General features: G+C 40.7%; 1 long non-coding RNA gene across 1 annotated transcript; it reads right to left on the reverse strand.

Moving 5' to 3' along the window:
- Positions 1-7,923: 7,923 nt before the first annotated feature.
- On the reverse strand, positions 7,924-15,204 carry LOC137153129 (uncharacterized). Its single transcript, XR_010919708.1, has 2 exons — positions 15,102-15,204; positions 7,924-8,221 (listed from the first exon to the last, which is right to left on the reverse strand). It is a non-coding gene; the product is annotated as an uncharacterized lncRNA (long non-coding RNA).
- Positions 15,205-15,531: the final 327 nt, after the last annotated feature.

Below are 15,531 nucleotides of genomic sequence, written 5' to 3' on the forward strand. Positions count from 1 at the left end.
GCGAGTCTTCTGATGTGGCGGGGGTGAGGGGGTGTTCAGAAGTTTGAGGGGTAAGAACTGTGAACTGTGGGTAGCTTGGATGTGATAGTCACCCTAACTAGTGATTTCCCCCAGGTGTTAGTAATTGAGTGGAAAGAAATTACACCTGTGCCACCGTGTCTCTAGGTTAGTGGTGCATATGTAAATACATATGATGGTGGGGTCTGCCCTACCTGGCATTTAGTTCCAATCCTTTAGCTCCCACCCCTGGCCCTGAGATAAAGAACCATCCTAACAACCTTGGGGAAGAAGGACTTCACCCAGAATCACTCCAACACCTTTATCAATAAACAATCAGCAAGTCACCTTTATCAGCAAACAGTCTACATGCCCCTCCTAGGTCACCAATCAGGGCACTTCCTTCCCTTGGGGCTGTGGCTGATGGTCATAGGCTCATGGTAGCCACACAGGCTGGCTGTTTCCTGCACCTGTCCCCTAGCTCAGATGCTTGCTCTGCAGCATCCTTGCAGCAGCACAGGCAGCCCTTCTCATATAGCATTCCCTCCTCCCGTTGGAGGAACACTGGCAGGCATCTTTTTAACTAACCAGTCACCTGAGGGTGGCTTAGAGGGCTTGCTTGTTCAAGCCATCAGTATGTGGAGGGGTCTCTGCTATATATATCTCTACTGTATGTTTAACACACAGGAGTGAGTTCTATTACCTAATGCTCCAACGTTTACCTATTAGGTCCCATTTCCTAATACTTTCCAAATCAAAAAGAATATACTCATTGCATAGGCAGATGCTAAACTCATTTACAATTTCAACTAAATGTTTCTCTTCCAGACCCAGTCTTCTAAGGAGAAATTTCTCACTCAGCATGTGAGTTTGATTCTGAATGACAAGATTTTGAATGCTGAAGGAATGACTCCCGGAATACAATTTCTGTTGCACTGCCCCAGGCAATGTCTGAAGGCTGATTATAGTGTGTACCTAAAACTGTCTATAAGTAGTATATCAGTCTGTCCGAATTCTCGACATCTGACATTGCGTTGAGCTCTGCACTTATTCCTGGAATGCCTGATCAAGGGAAATAAAACATTTTCTCCTCATCTGAATTCCAAAAGAGGATCCTATAAAACTGTGAGCAACGAACATGGAAACACAGCATCTTAAGTGGTAGTCTACTGTTGATACAGTTACAAAGTAACTCACTTCCTCAGTGTACTAGGAAGCAGAAATGAAGCTAAGTTTATAAAAACTGCAGTTATAGGAAGACTCAAACACTAGCACACGAACATTAGCAATGCGTGGGTCCACTGGGATTTCATGGAGTGGTTTCCGAAGCAATCTGTGCATCGGTAAATACCACATTTTTCAATGAGCACAGGAAGTCTGCAAAGCTTTTTGTGCAAAAAAAAGCAGGTTAAAACTCATTAGAGCTCACATCAGGCATTTGATGGGCTTTTCAAGCCGCCTTACTGTCATAAAGTGAAAAATAACAGGTAGAAATTGGTTTATATTTTTAAACGTCCTGGATTTTCTTTCTAGCCAGAGAACAAAACTGCCCCCATGCCAGACATATTCCCCTGGTTATTCTCCTCCTATTGTTTCAAAAGTATGAGATTTGACAATGGTTGTAAACATTGCCATTAAACTTTTCTCCTAAGGGCTGAAACAGAATGGGGAGGAGGGGAGCAAAAATACCAAGGACTTGCGTGTTAGTTGCCTCCATTTTGATGGATGGTAACAAGTATAACCCATGCGATTGCCATTGCATGACTGGAATGCTGCAATGCCCAGTGCATGAGGTTTTATCTTAAGACCATTCAGAACTTCATAAGTGGTATTTCTCACAGGGAGATGTTGGATCTGTTCTACAAAACCCAAATAACTGAGTTATTTTTAGACTGTCTTTCTCCAGGTGTGATTCCATAGCATTAGTGGTAGCTGAGGTGTTCCAAGTTTATACCTCTAGGCTTAAAATGGAGGACAGTGGTGGCCAGGTATTTTCTGTGAAGGCTTCTCACTTCTTAACCTCTCATGCCACCTTGGTATGACACAGCACAGATCTGTTGACCTTCAAAATGTCCTGCAGGGGCTATATAACTTCCCAAGCTTTCCATGAGCATTGCTTGGGGTCCAAATGAGTTGAAGGGGCAGATTTATCTGTGGCAGGTGAGCATATTCTTTTTGCAGATTGATCCAATTGATTTTTTTTTATTTCCTTTTTATAATAAAATGACAAGGTTTCTAGTGAAGCAGATAGGCACCTTCTAATAAATAAGGAAAAACAATGAAAGTAGATGTGCAGAGCAGCAATTTATAAATAAACAAACTATTTGATATAAAAGAGTTTTCTCACATATTCCAATAAATTAAAGTGGAATGTGATTTTTTTTGTTCTTGGGTTACTGTTTTCCATTAACTAAGGCTGATTTTATAGATCAGATTGCAAACTGTAACTTGCAGAGACTAAAGGAGCATAGTAATTGGCCGTATTGTGTTTTAGAGTCTGGAACTCACAGCTGAAACACTCCAATACCAATGACATTTTGTAGAGATCAAAGTAGCTGACTGGAGGCATTCTGGCCTTCTACTGGTTATGCACCACAAAAATAAAATAAAATGAAATAACATGAGGGGAATTCTACTTCTGCAGGTACAGTAGTCTGGTTTGCCTTGAGGGCAATGGCACACTGTTGGAATTGTAAGCAAAGATTAGCATGCTGGAAAGAAAAGAGGTGGGGTCTTTTTGTTTTTGTTCTGACCTCCTTGGTGCGACTGTCTACTCTGCATCCTGGTGCTGGATCAAATGATACCCGGGAATTTAAAATAACTAAATTAGACAAAAGCTAGACTCCTCAGTGTTCTTGCCTTGCTCAAGAGTCAGGGGAATAGAAGTGTGATATATTATCTCTATAAATGATTTAACATAAACAGAAAAACAGACTTCTCCAAGGAGAGCTTTAGGGCAGCATGATTTTATTTTCTTATTTTTTTATTCAAATTCAAGGAGCTCGTCTATATGATGAATCACGTAACACCACAAGGTCTCATTACCACATGATAACCCTATTCCTCATTGTGTATAATTGAATAAATAAGGAAGGCCAATGAATCCATGTTTATTTCTGTAATTAATGCAAATCTCACCATCTTAGCAACAGATTTCTGAAGGATTTTCTTTCCCAAGGGAAAGGTAAAACTAACAATCCCTATGACCTGTCAGTGTGTAGTGGAGGTTTGCAGAAAACAGATACCTTTAGAATCCTTTTGCCATTAAACCTCATGTTTGTTGTCCAACATGCAAGGTGGCACCAGCACAAAAAAGTGTAGACCCTGAGTCCCCTCCGTTGTTGTACTAGAGGAGAGTAAACAAGTGCAAACACTGGACAAATGTGCATGCTGCACACAGAAGATGGAACAAATGCAATGCATCTTCTCGCTCCTGCTGAGTCTGCAGAAGCTTCTCAAAGCCCCACTATAAGGGAAGCACGTGGTTGGGATGGTCACATTGGGGAAAAGAGGGGTTTTGAACAGAAGACAACCCCTTCATGTACTCCAATTGAACTTGGTTATTGGAAATATATTTAATGCTGCACTGAACAGCATTAACTTCCAAACCAGGGGCCTGACTTTTCTCCCAAGATACACACACAGAAGAGTTTAGATACCTCTGCAAAAGTGTCCCTTGTGCCTGACAGAGGATTCTCCACCCATCTGGAGCTTCATGTGGAGGGAAGGGGTGGGATCAGTGGAAGTGTAAGTACTCAGGGTAGGGCTGTACATCACATTCCCGCTGGTCGTAGAGTGCTAGGGGTTGAAAGCTTGAGACTAGAGCGGGGTGAAATGGCTTGGGTGAAACTTTTTTTCACCAAAAAACAAAACAAAACAAAAAAAGATTCAGGTCGATCAAAATAAATTCCCAAATGTATGTCTATTTTGTTGAAGTGTTTCAGTTGGAAAAAAACCCAACAACCCCAAACATTCCCAAACACTGAAACATTTTGATTTGAATTTATTTGTTTGAGGTAACTTTTGAATTTTATATTTAAAATATTTAACTCATCTTCCCCCTCCCCCAAAATGAAATGTTTCAGTTGAGCTGAAACAAGTTTTTTTGTGTGTGTTTCTTTTACTTTTTGGTTCACTGAAAAATTCAAAAAATTTTAGTTTTGGGGTCAGCCAGAAATAATTCCCTCCTCACCCCCCTGCAATTTTTCAGTATTGCAGAAGAACCAAAAAATTAGTTATTCACACAACTGTATTTGAGACTGTATTACATTTCTATGCCCCATTCAGCCTCCATGACAGAAGTCCATTTTTAAGTGGAGTCTTATGGCAGCCAGCAACTTTGTTGTGTTGTGAGAAGCTGGGAGGGGAGGGGATGGAGAATCAGAGCCATTGTGGAGGAAAAGGGCCATCTAGGGAGCTCTAGCCTCCTTCAGACTCCCCACAATCATCCAGGTGAATCCCTATGGATCTGGGGACAAGCCCCACAATCTGTTCCATCGGTTAACTGAATCAAACACACTCTCATAACGGAAAGATTGGGAAGACATCTCCATTGGGAGAACTTCATGGATTTTCTCCCCTTCAGACTCCTCCCAGGAGGTTTACTGCAAACAGGGCAGGATTAATGCAGGGGCTTTAGGGCTTCAGCCATGGCCTTGGGCTAAGGGGGGGCCCACAAAAATAAATCCATAATTATCTGTGCAGGGGAGTTGGAGGATGCCCCGTGCAGGGATGGTGAGCCTGGGGAGAGCTCCGGGCTCAGTGGCGAATGATCGGTCACATGAGGCTGGGTGGGTTGGTGGGAAGAAGGGATATGCATGCAGCAACTGGAGCTGCCCCACGGCCATGTGACCTCCATCAGGCTGAGCAGCAGTGCTGCGGCGGGATGGCGTTCCTGGCATTGCCGCAGCGCTCGGCGGTGGTGCAGGGTGAGGGCTGGCCCCCAGCCCATGAACATCGCATCCGGAGGCGGGATGGCTGGAGCGCCTCTGCTGTGAGAGGCTGTGGGCGGCGTGGTGCTGAGCCAGCATGTGGATTGGGCAGATCTGGAGCTGGCTTCCTCTCTGGACTTTGAGGCTGCTGAAAAAACTTTCCTGCGCCTCTGGCTTCCCTCCTTCCCTGGTGGTTGGAGGGGAGCAGGGCGCCCACATGGGGGGCCATAGCCTGGGCTGGGGCATGATGACCCCTGAGCATGCCCTGATCCCTGTGGTCCCAATGGGACTGGCGTCAAGGGTTCCTCTCCATGAGCCTGTGTTGGCTGCCTTCTCCCTGCTCCTGCCATACTCTCCTCTCCTCTCCCCTGGGTGCTCCACCGCAGGGTCCGCAGACTAGCAGAGCCCAGGCATGCAGCGCTCTGCAGGCCTCTTGTCTTCCCAGCTGGCTGAAAAGGAGCGAACCTCGCAGAAGGTCCAAAAAGGAAGAGTGGGAAATCGGGCCATGGCTCTGGTCTGGGGAAGGAGTGAAGGGCCAGGGCAGGGACTGGGGGAAAAACCCTGCTGGGGCTGTGCAGTAAAGTCCCAGGAGAGGTGATGGAGCGGGCACAGCCCTGGGAAAGCTCCTGTCCAGCCCTGGTGGGGGAAGACACAAATAAAGGGCAGGGAAGAGGACCTACAAAATCTAATAGCCCCGGACCCACAGGAGAGTTAATCTGGCCCTGACTGCAAGGGTGGCCCTGTGTTTGCTAAGCCCCACTCAAGGCAGTTGCAAAGTGCAGGAGTGGTAGAGAAGCAATATGAGCCAACTCACTAAACCAGAACAGAAATTGGATCCCCAGGGAATCAAGATGAGGGGCTTTCATCGGGTCTGATATTCCTCAAGAATCATTGATGTCTGTGAGAGCTTGAGGCCATGCTCTCTATCACCTTCGAACAGTCCCAGACAACTCATGTCAATGAAAAAATGTATTCAAAATATGCCCATTTCATTATATAGATGGTTCACTTAGCTGTTCTTGTTCCACATGCCTTTGTGTGGGAGAAAACAACTTGGCTCCTACGGATTACATATTTATGAATGGTTTACTGTAGGGTCTGGCACATAAAATATACTGGGGATAAAATCTGGGACCGAAGATTTTATTCTCACCATAAATCAATGGAACCAGATTATATTTTGTGTCTTAATTACATATGCAGCTGACAAAACAATATCAAAAGAGAATGCCTCTGGAATAATATTTGATGGAAGAAAAGAATAAAGTAAAACATCATTAGTAAAAGTAAGCAATATAATTAATAAAACATTTCAGGTTTCTCTTTGTAACTTCTAGTACAATTTGTTTGATTCAGCAGATAAAAAAACCCCAAAAAACCTTGAGTTTTAATTCTGAAGTCTGATTGTAATTTTTGTTACATTCATCAATGTCAGAACACAAACATATTTGTAATATTTAGTTTTTTATTGTACTTTGTATAAAATCCATGTAAAACTAGAAATATTTTGAATGAACTCTAGCTGGATCTAAATAATTGAACAAGAGAATCTTGTTAAATATTTAGAAAATGCATCTTGATATTTTGATACTTTGCAGCACTACCCAATTAAAATTTATTATATGGAAGTTTCTATCAAGCTTATTGAGACACTAAATACTAAATAATACGTGGGGAAAAAAGGATTGAAGAATTTCATTGTAACTGAGATATTTTAATGGTTTTCAAGTGAACACCACCACAATATGTGCATGAACTCAAAAGGTTTGATACTGTGGTTTGGTGCAGATAAGAGTCCAAAAGTTCAGATCATTATCCAAATCTTATCCACGCTATGCAGACCTCTTGGGTCTGTGAAACTGAGTTGCATATCTCATAGCAATAAGCTACGCTTTGAAAATGTACAGCACTAAGCATTATTATTAGTGCCATCACTTTTGTTTCCATTCTCAGCTGGGAATATATTCTGCAGAAGAACAGCAGGCTGTTTTACATACTTTGTCCTTCTTGTTCAAGGGCCTGAAGTCAATGGATTAATTTTAATGGTCTCTGGATCAGGCCTCTAGTGATGCTCAGAAGTCAGAAGAAAGAAAAAACATGTATCTGAACATTTCAGAACCTCAACAAAATTCAGTTTGAGTTTGGTTCTAAAAAATATGGCCAAAGACTATGGCAGTTTGTATGTGATTCAAAATGGTTTGCCTTCCCTTGCTTATTTAGCATCATCCTTCTCTATAATATCACAGGGCATTGCACAAGTATAGCATCATATAAACACAACACAGAAATTACAGACTGTGGGCCGAATTTCTACGTTCACTTACACCAGTCTAAATCTCTAGTGATTCAATAAAGTTAATGGAGACGGCACTGTTACTGGGGAGTTACACCGGGTAACTTGAAACTGAAATGGCCCTGTTTCTAGCAATTATTCACAGTAAAGCAGCATGTAGTGTAGCAAAATAACAATGTGTTGTACCATTTTCATCTGTGGAATGACCTTGTTCCAAACTGTTGCATGTTCATAGATGTTTACCATGACCATTAGAGATGGTCAAATAACGAAAACAAAGTGGGAATCTCTGAAATAGTGAACATCTGTTGTGAAAAGTTTGCAAACATTTTGTGAACCATAGAAAGTCTGACAATTATTTGTCCAAACTTTTCAGTGGACACTCAGGAACAACAAATATATGCCCTGAAATCTAGAATGGTTTGAAAACCAAAAGGGAGTTTAAATTTGTCCTATTTTTGTTTGCTGTTCAGCAATTTGACCAGCAATAGTGATTAGTACAACTCTTAACTGTTCCAGTACTGCATTTGGCAACTTTTACTTATTAGCTATGATTAATTGTGAAAGAAAGATAAGACAGTTCCCCCTACAAAATGGTTTTAAAATGCCACCCACCTGCATCAATGGGTGGGGGAAACTGATAGGGCTGGTGGTGAAAGGGGAACAGTTCCAGCAGCAAGGGAGAGAGACGCTTCCCAAGGAACAATAGGTGGGTCCTCCATTCGAAGTCTCTGGCAGCCATTGGCCAGCTGGGGGAGCAGAGTGCTGATTGGCCAGCATTTCCCTGCTTCCAGGATTTAGCCCAGTGCAGGGGCCATGTGGAGCCTCTTTGGGCTCTATTCCAGAAGCCCACCCTGCCCACCTGATCTAGGAATGGGAACCAGGCCTGACAGATGCTGCAGGTATAGACAATGGCCTGTTTTGGGGTAGAGGAAGGATTTTTTTCAATCATGGGCCAACTGGTGGTGGAGCAGGGAGTTCTTTGCTTTCCTCACAGCACCTGCAAGACACAGTGGGTTAAGTTGGAATGCGCATGGCAGCTAACTGAGGTACAGGGGAGGTGTTGTTTACTCGTCACAACTTGCAGCCGGTTTCTAATGTGGTTAGAAGAATTAAATGATCAGTTCCCAGAGGTAAAAGACATGGGATTTTGGTTACGGGCCTTGGGCTCATGTGAGAGGGTGAGAGAGAGTGGGCTTCATGGGCCGAGGACAGACCTGGTGGCCTTCACAGTTCCAGGTTCCTACCCTGCTGCACCTGCTAGAACTCAGAGAGAGCTGAATCCTGGGGGGTAGGCTGAGAAGACCCTAGCCCACGTTTTGTGTTACATAGAAAGGAGCCCTGTAAACCCTGCACTGGACCCAGTTAAATGCCTGGTATAGGAGAGTATGGGTGATAGGCAGGTAGTGCCCCCCTCTTGTGTTAAAGTTTAATAAAAGTTGCAGCATGCTGCTTAATTCCAGACAAGTGTCTGTCCTCATTTTGCTGCTGTGTCCACATCAATGTATTTTGCAACTTTGACAAGTGAGAACAAAAAATCACTTGTATCAATTAAAGCATTAAATCAGATTGGGAGTCACTCTTTGACTTTTCCATTTCTGACATATCTAAAATTCCTCAGTTTCTGCCTTGTTTGCACTCTACTGCCAACAGAATATTATGAAAAGCTCCTGTCTTTGTAGCTAGGGCCTCCCCTTCTTTAGGAGGCTTCAAGACTAGCTCCTTGAACTTGTTTGAAATTTGATTAACTTCTTTTGTGATTTTTTTGAAGCTTTATGAAGAGATCACAGGAGTTAATTATTTGAACTGAGCTACTTATAATATCTTTTGTAAGTCACATGATGATATTTATATTCCCTGACTTGTTGAATGCACAATCACTCCCTGTTTAATTGTATTATTTATATTACAGTTAAGCCCACAGGCCCCATCAGAATCAGTGCCCGATTGTTCTAGGTGCTGTACAGATTTGCAAATAGTTCCCATCACAAAGAGCTTACAATTTAATTTAAGACAAGGCATAACAAATATAAGAATAAACAATAAAGGAATTTAGGAGTAAGGATGAGGGTCACATACACTAACCATGAGTAGGGTGAGCAGGATTCAAGACCATCATTCTGTGTGTGCATAGGCCATGCACACACACCCCTACCCACCCACCTGGAAAAATGATGTTCTCGCATATATTTCAATGAATGCTCACTCATGTGATTTTTGAAATTAGTTTCCTCGGAATATCAGTGTCAATAAAACTCAGTCACATGACTCTTGGTGGAAAGTGAACACAAAGGGGCACCAGCCTGGCTGAAGAAGTCCATTTAGAATTTGGAATGAATACGTGCGTCACATTCTTTGCAACATTGGCCTTGCACTAGTTATAAGCAAACATCTAAAAGGTTTGAAAGCTCGCGCTGGTTACAGTAAGAGGATAGGGGGGCAGCCCTACAAACAGCTTATGAGCCTTCTAGGGTTGCTCACCATGTTATATGATTTTTAGAAGCTGCCTGAAACCAATCAGAGCAGCAGTATGGATGTAGCTAAGTTTGTGTATATTTAGTAAACATGGTTATGGGACCCATCCTTGTATGGTTTCTTCACATTGTATTGTTGGGTAAACAGTTACACACTCCCAAAAATTCAGTTTCTTTCCTAATGCTGATTCGGAATTCTTAAATGTAAAATTTAAGCAACAATTTTGTTCAAGACAGCCTGGAAATATAATAGGAACAGCTTGTTTCATGGTATTTTTGGCTCATTTGTTTCTGGACCTGACTAGAACCTGGGAATACTGAGGTCCTTAAAAAATTATGGGGAAAATGTTAACTGGCACTTTGTCACTTCACAGTAGATTTGGTTTAGGTTCAGACCGAGTTTTGTGTGAAGGTTCATGGGGAGGCAGAGTCGTCTTATTTTTTTTTTTTTTTCCAAACTGGCTAGTTCATCACTGAATCAACAACCTTGAAAATTTTTGAGAGAATGTTTACTTGACAGGACATAATTTTTCCTTCTACCTCACAAAGATGGCAGAGGAAAGCAGCTTTACTCCTTAGGCAATCATCATTTCCCTGAAAATTACCTTTTTATTGAATTTTGTTCTTAATATTTTTCTTAAAAGCCTCTTATGCTAGGGATTTACCAACTGAAAGCATAGACTCTGATAATATTTGCATCTGGCCATCACTGCAGTCTTAGACCCAGGTTGTTAAATTCAAACATTAGCAATGAGCCTCTTCAATATAATTTTGGTACCCCTAACTTAATATTGTATGTAAAACATTATAATTCACTACAAGTGCTTAGTGGGTGGCAGCAAATTTATATTGATTAATGTTCTGTCTGTTGCACTCATAATGTTCTTCTCCTTAGAAACAGAAAAGGACAAAAATAGCAATATAAAATATAATATGACATACATATAAAAGAGGGAAAGTGAAAAAATGTCATTTGAACAGAACTATGTGAAGTATTTGTTATTCTACTGAGGTTCTTTAAAAAAAAAAAAAAAAGACTATGCTTAGTTTTGTGCTAATGAAATCACTAGATAAGACTCATTTATCTAAAATTAAATACAATCAATCTTTCAAATGGAAATTTAAAAAAAATTTACCACATTGAACCAGCCATGTTATGTTTGCCATGGATTGAAAAATAGACTGCTTTAGCCTTGTTCATAAAAATCATTCAACTTTAAGGTTTCCTCTAGTGCTGGCTCAAGATAGGAGACTCCCCCATCCCCACTGGTTTGTACAACCTGAGTTATCCATGTGGTAAGAGAGCAAGCTTCTAACTAAGCTATGACAGTCATCCTCATGTGCTCACTTCAATATTTTTCAGACTTAAAAGCTCAATTAAGGAGAAGGAATCCACTTCCCAGTTTCTTAAATCACATTTAGATAGCACATTAAAAAAGATACACTGCCTAGTGATTTGTTCAGCCACATAAGTCTCAGCGCTCACATAAATGTTTCAAAATATTTGAGCTGAAGAAACCATGCATATATCATAATGGCCATAATCACTATCTTAGATAACATACCAGAAATGTATTTAGTAGTTAGTGAATGGGCTGAGTCCTATCCTGTTCTCAACAAAGCGGACAGGGCCTGGGTTATCATCCAAGCTCACCCTTTTCCTGGGTTTGGCTTTCTTAGGAACTACAAGAACAGCATAGACCACAGGCTAAACTGTCTCCCTAATACTCTTCTGGACACGGATGTCAGCCAACTACATGCTCCCTATAGACACAGTCAATATGGGCCCCAGTTTCCCACATGCAACACATTAGAAGGGGTTCCTCCCTATATTTTGGGGAAAGATCTTTTTGACTCCCCCTTGGCTCCCTTCATTTTTCTGCACAATAGCTTCTGTATCTGACTGTCGTTCAGGTGAAAGTCAAGCCATTTTTTAGTTTGGTCTTGACCTATTGACTTATTAACTTTTGGGCACCTACATTTTCAAATGTAGAGCAGAGTCACCCAATTCACCCAACAATTAGAAAAAAATAAATGTGACTAAATTAAGCCAATAAAAGATTCAGTGGGATGAAATTTAGCTTTCATCTCAGCTAGGACACATCAAAATTGAATCCATGGAAGTTTATTTTAGTAGTATCTCCACACACTTGCTTCATTAATACCTGTCATCATACCTACAAGATTTACCCTTAAATATTGCAGCCTATATGGGACAAAGTGGTGGTAGCACTAAGTACAACAGGCTTCTCATGGGTTCATGATAATGCTTGTGAAATTTCTGAATGTCACCACTCTTAAGTCTGAATTAGAAAGGATGTAGCTATCCAGTCCATTAATGAGACTCCAGCTTTGCCTCTGATAAAAGTTTCAAAAAGGAAGTCATTCGTGCAGGTTTATTCAATGCCAGATAATTAAGTAACCCAGTGTAATTAATCTTAAAATTAGAAACTATTTGAGTTTTCATTTTTGTTTAATCAGATTATTAATAATACAAATAGTCTTTTAATTATTCTTTCAGTATACTCCTCCCTCCACACAAACTCACATTTTTGACTTTCAAAACACATTCATTAGTGGTCAAGTTCTTTTTTCAAAAACTGTAAATTGGCTGCCCTTGCCAGGAAATTTTCTTGGATTTCAGCTGGCAGAGAATTCCTCATAGACACCTGAGGTGTTAAACCCTCTTTCCTATCAGCATTTTCTCTCTTTTGTAAATACAGTTGTGCTCTACAATGATTGCTTCATTGTCTTTTGCCAAAACCTTGAGCCTGCATCCAGTTGTAAGGCTTCAGAATGCCCCCAAGAGAAATCTAGGTAGGTCTTTGTTGGGAAAGGGTACCTTGAGGACGTGGTATTTATGCCTTACTAATTTATCACCTGCACTCTTAGCATTCCTTTTCATCAGCCCAAAAACTGAGTGACCCCTCCCTTCATGAATCTTTATTGATATAAATTAGCTCTGCAGCTGTGTGCGCTCAGTGTCCCTGCAAGGACTGGAGAGATGGTTGTTATCAAAACCCCTCAAAGTCAATCCAAATGTGGAGATTGTAAATTGCTCGATATTTTAGGTAGATGTAGGAAATTCAAAGCAAACCCAAACTCCCTGATTAGGAAGGTGGCACTCTTCATCATGAGTCACTAATAGCTAAATCTCTCTGACAATGTGCTGTGGTGATATGCCGCTGCAGGCTCTATTTTAAGTGAATTGAGTAATTCCTGAATCATTACCAAATTGCCATGATTTTTGTTAAGTATAGGGGTATACACTGCACATCGTGGCCAAATCCCACTTTTAATTACCTTCTGCCTACCTAAAATGATCCTGTGGTTTCAATGGGTAAAGAGATCTCTGTGTTAGGTCTGTAAAGCACTTTAGAATGCAAAATGCTATATAAATGCTAAGATTAATATATTAGGCAGAGTTGTTCCCAAAGAGGGGTTGTATACTCCTTTGTGCTTCCTGGGAGATATGGATTTTGGAGGAGGCTGTGTCGCTGGCAGACCAGATGCCAGCTCACGACAAGGCCATTGGGCATCACAAAACACTGACAAATGCATAGCTGGATACTAGTATGTTAGTATTGTGTAAATAGATTAGAGTTATAAGAATGTGTTTAGATTTTATGAACACTTGTAGAATGCTGCACGTATTAATCCTGTTTATAATACGTCTCCCATATTATAAGATAATATTTAAATGTTAGCTTTGTAACTAAAAAAATGTGTGCTAAGGCTGTAAAACCCCCATTGTCAAGGAAGAAGCATTACCAAGTGTGAAATACTAGTTTATCACAAGAGGTGTTATCTTTTCTGCAACAAAAGAAGGTCTACAGCTGTCTGACAAGCCATTTGGATGAAAAACTTGGTTGATTGCTCCCCCAGGACCTATGTAGGCATGCACAAGTACTCATCCCATCAGTTTGAAAACTGGGGGAAGGGAATAAAAATCCCTGTTAAAGAGAAATTGTATCCTTATGCTGCTTGAACTCTGTATCCCTATGCTGCTTGAACTCTGAGGGATGACTATTTCTAAGCATAAACAAGGGGTCCTCAGCTGTTTTGCTTGGATTAGCCCTTAAGGACATAGAAAGCTTGCATATTATAGCAACTACTATCATCTTTTGTAACCTTAGACTATCTTGTGTGCATGTTTACCTGCTTTAACTTTGTAAATAACTCGCCTGTTTCTTTTGCCTAGTTAACATATCTTTAGATAGTTTATTATAGGATTTGCTACAATCTTTATCTTTGGTCAAGAACTGCAGTACATTTGACCAGAGGTAAGTGACTGGTCCTTCAGGCTTTGGGGGCTTTCGCCTTCCTCTGTAGCATGGGGCACAGCTCACTTGCTGGTGGATTCTCCGTACCTTAAAGTCTTTAAACCATGATTTGAGTACTTAAACCTCTAACCTATTACTGAGTTATTAATTACAGGAGTGGGTGGGTGAAGTTCTGTGGTCTGCATCATGCAGGAGGTCAGACTAGATGATCATATTGGTCCCTTCTGATGTTAGTCTATGAAACTGGAAATAATCTGAATATTGATGTGATTTTTGGCATAAGGGGCCATCTATCACAAAGACAAGCTCACTTGGGTGGCAAGATAGACTGCAATGCCCAAGGAGACTGTCTGTGACTCCATGTCAAGGCCATTAGAGTGTTTGAGGAATTCACACTTTGGTAATTGGTTGGCGAAATCTTATTATAGAATACACAAGAAATTTGAGGGTTTTGTCCTAGTTTGTGGCAGTCTGCCCTGAGGTAGGCACCCATATTCCCGAGTTACTCCAGACAGTATAACAGAGGCATATCCTATTCTTTATTCCAGGGGAGGGAACAAACTCACCCCCATCCCTGAAAAGTTGGGAAAACTCAGTGAAAGTGAATCTTAGAGATTATTCCATACTCTGACATGAAGTTACAGTAAATCAATGCACATGACTTGAATCCCAGTTTCCTGCTTTACCCCAACATCACTCTGCCTCCCTGTTTCTTTATCTGATTATATACTGTATCTTGAGACAGCCAGCATGAATATTATCATTACATCAACTACTATGGGCATAAAAACACCAGCAATATAATAACTGTAAATCCAAGTATAACTGAATAAACTGGTGATGTGTTAAATACATATGCTGCATTTTGAGTGTTAAACAAAATACAGCAACTAAGTTATGATATAGCCATAAGAGACAACACCTAAAGTCTGCAACTTGACTCCAATGCTCTCAGTAGAGTCTCTTTCAATACTGTTTAAATATAGATGAGTGGCTTATAAAAATGGTGAAATTATTCAGTTCTTTGTTATTGATAAAACACTCATAAAGGTCGCAGATGCAGCGTTTTACAGATGATAAAAAATCCCTACAGGAGTATCTACTGACAAAAAAACACCCTCACCTTTTATCCATTGCAAAATTATTTCTCAGACAGTAACAGCCTCATTTTGTTGTTCTGGTCTTCCATGAACGACAAGGATGGCTTTTATTAATCACTGCAGAAAAAAGCCAGCAGCATTGCTAGGAAAATGCAGCAAGAAAAGGTTTAGGATAGTTCTGTTAGCAGAAAAGTAAGCAAAATAATTTCACTGATAAAAGCAATTAAATTGTGATGTCTTTCTTGTTATTATTTTCTGTATTAGCACTGTATAGTAGGTGTTCTTATTTTCATTGCTTGGAAGTCAAGATGCACTCCTGTTCAAACTACTTTCTTTTTTAGCAGAATGTCTGTGGAGCTTAAATACACACACACACACACACACTCAATATATAAAAAATAAAACGTGTTTATACACACACAGGAACACGTTATGTACAAAGTAGATATTCAT

The sequence above is a fragment of the Emydura macquarii genome, unplaced genomic scaffold (assembly GCF_026122565.2).
Source record: "Emydura macquarii macquarii isolate MOO-44397 ecotype Brisbane River unplaced genomic scaffold, CSIRO-AGI_Emac_v2 contig_1253, whole genome shotgun sequence".
NCBI classification, from domain to species: Eukaryota; Metazoa; Chordata; order Testudines; family Chelidae; genus Emydura; species Emydura macquarii.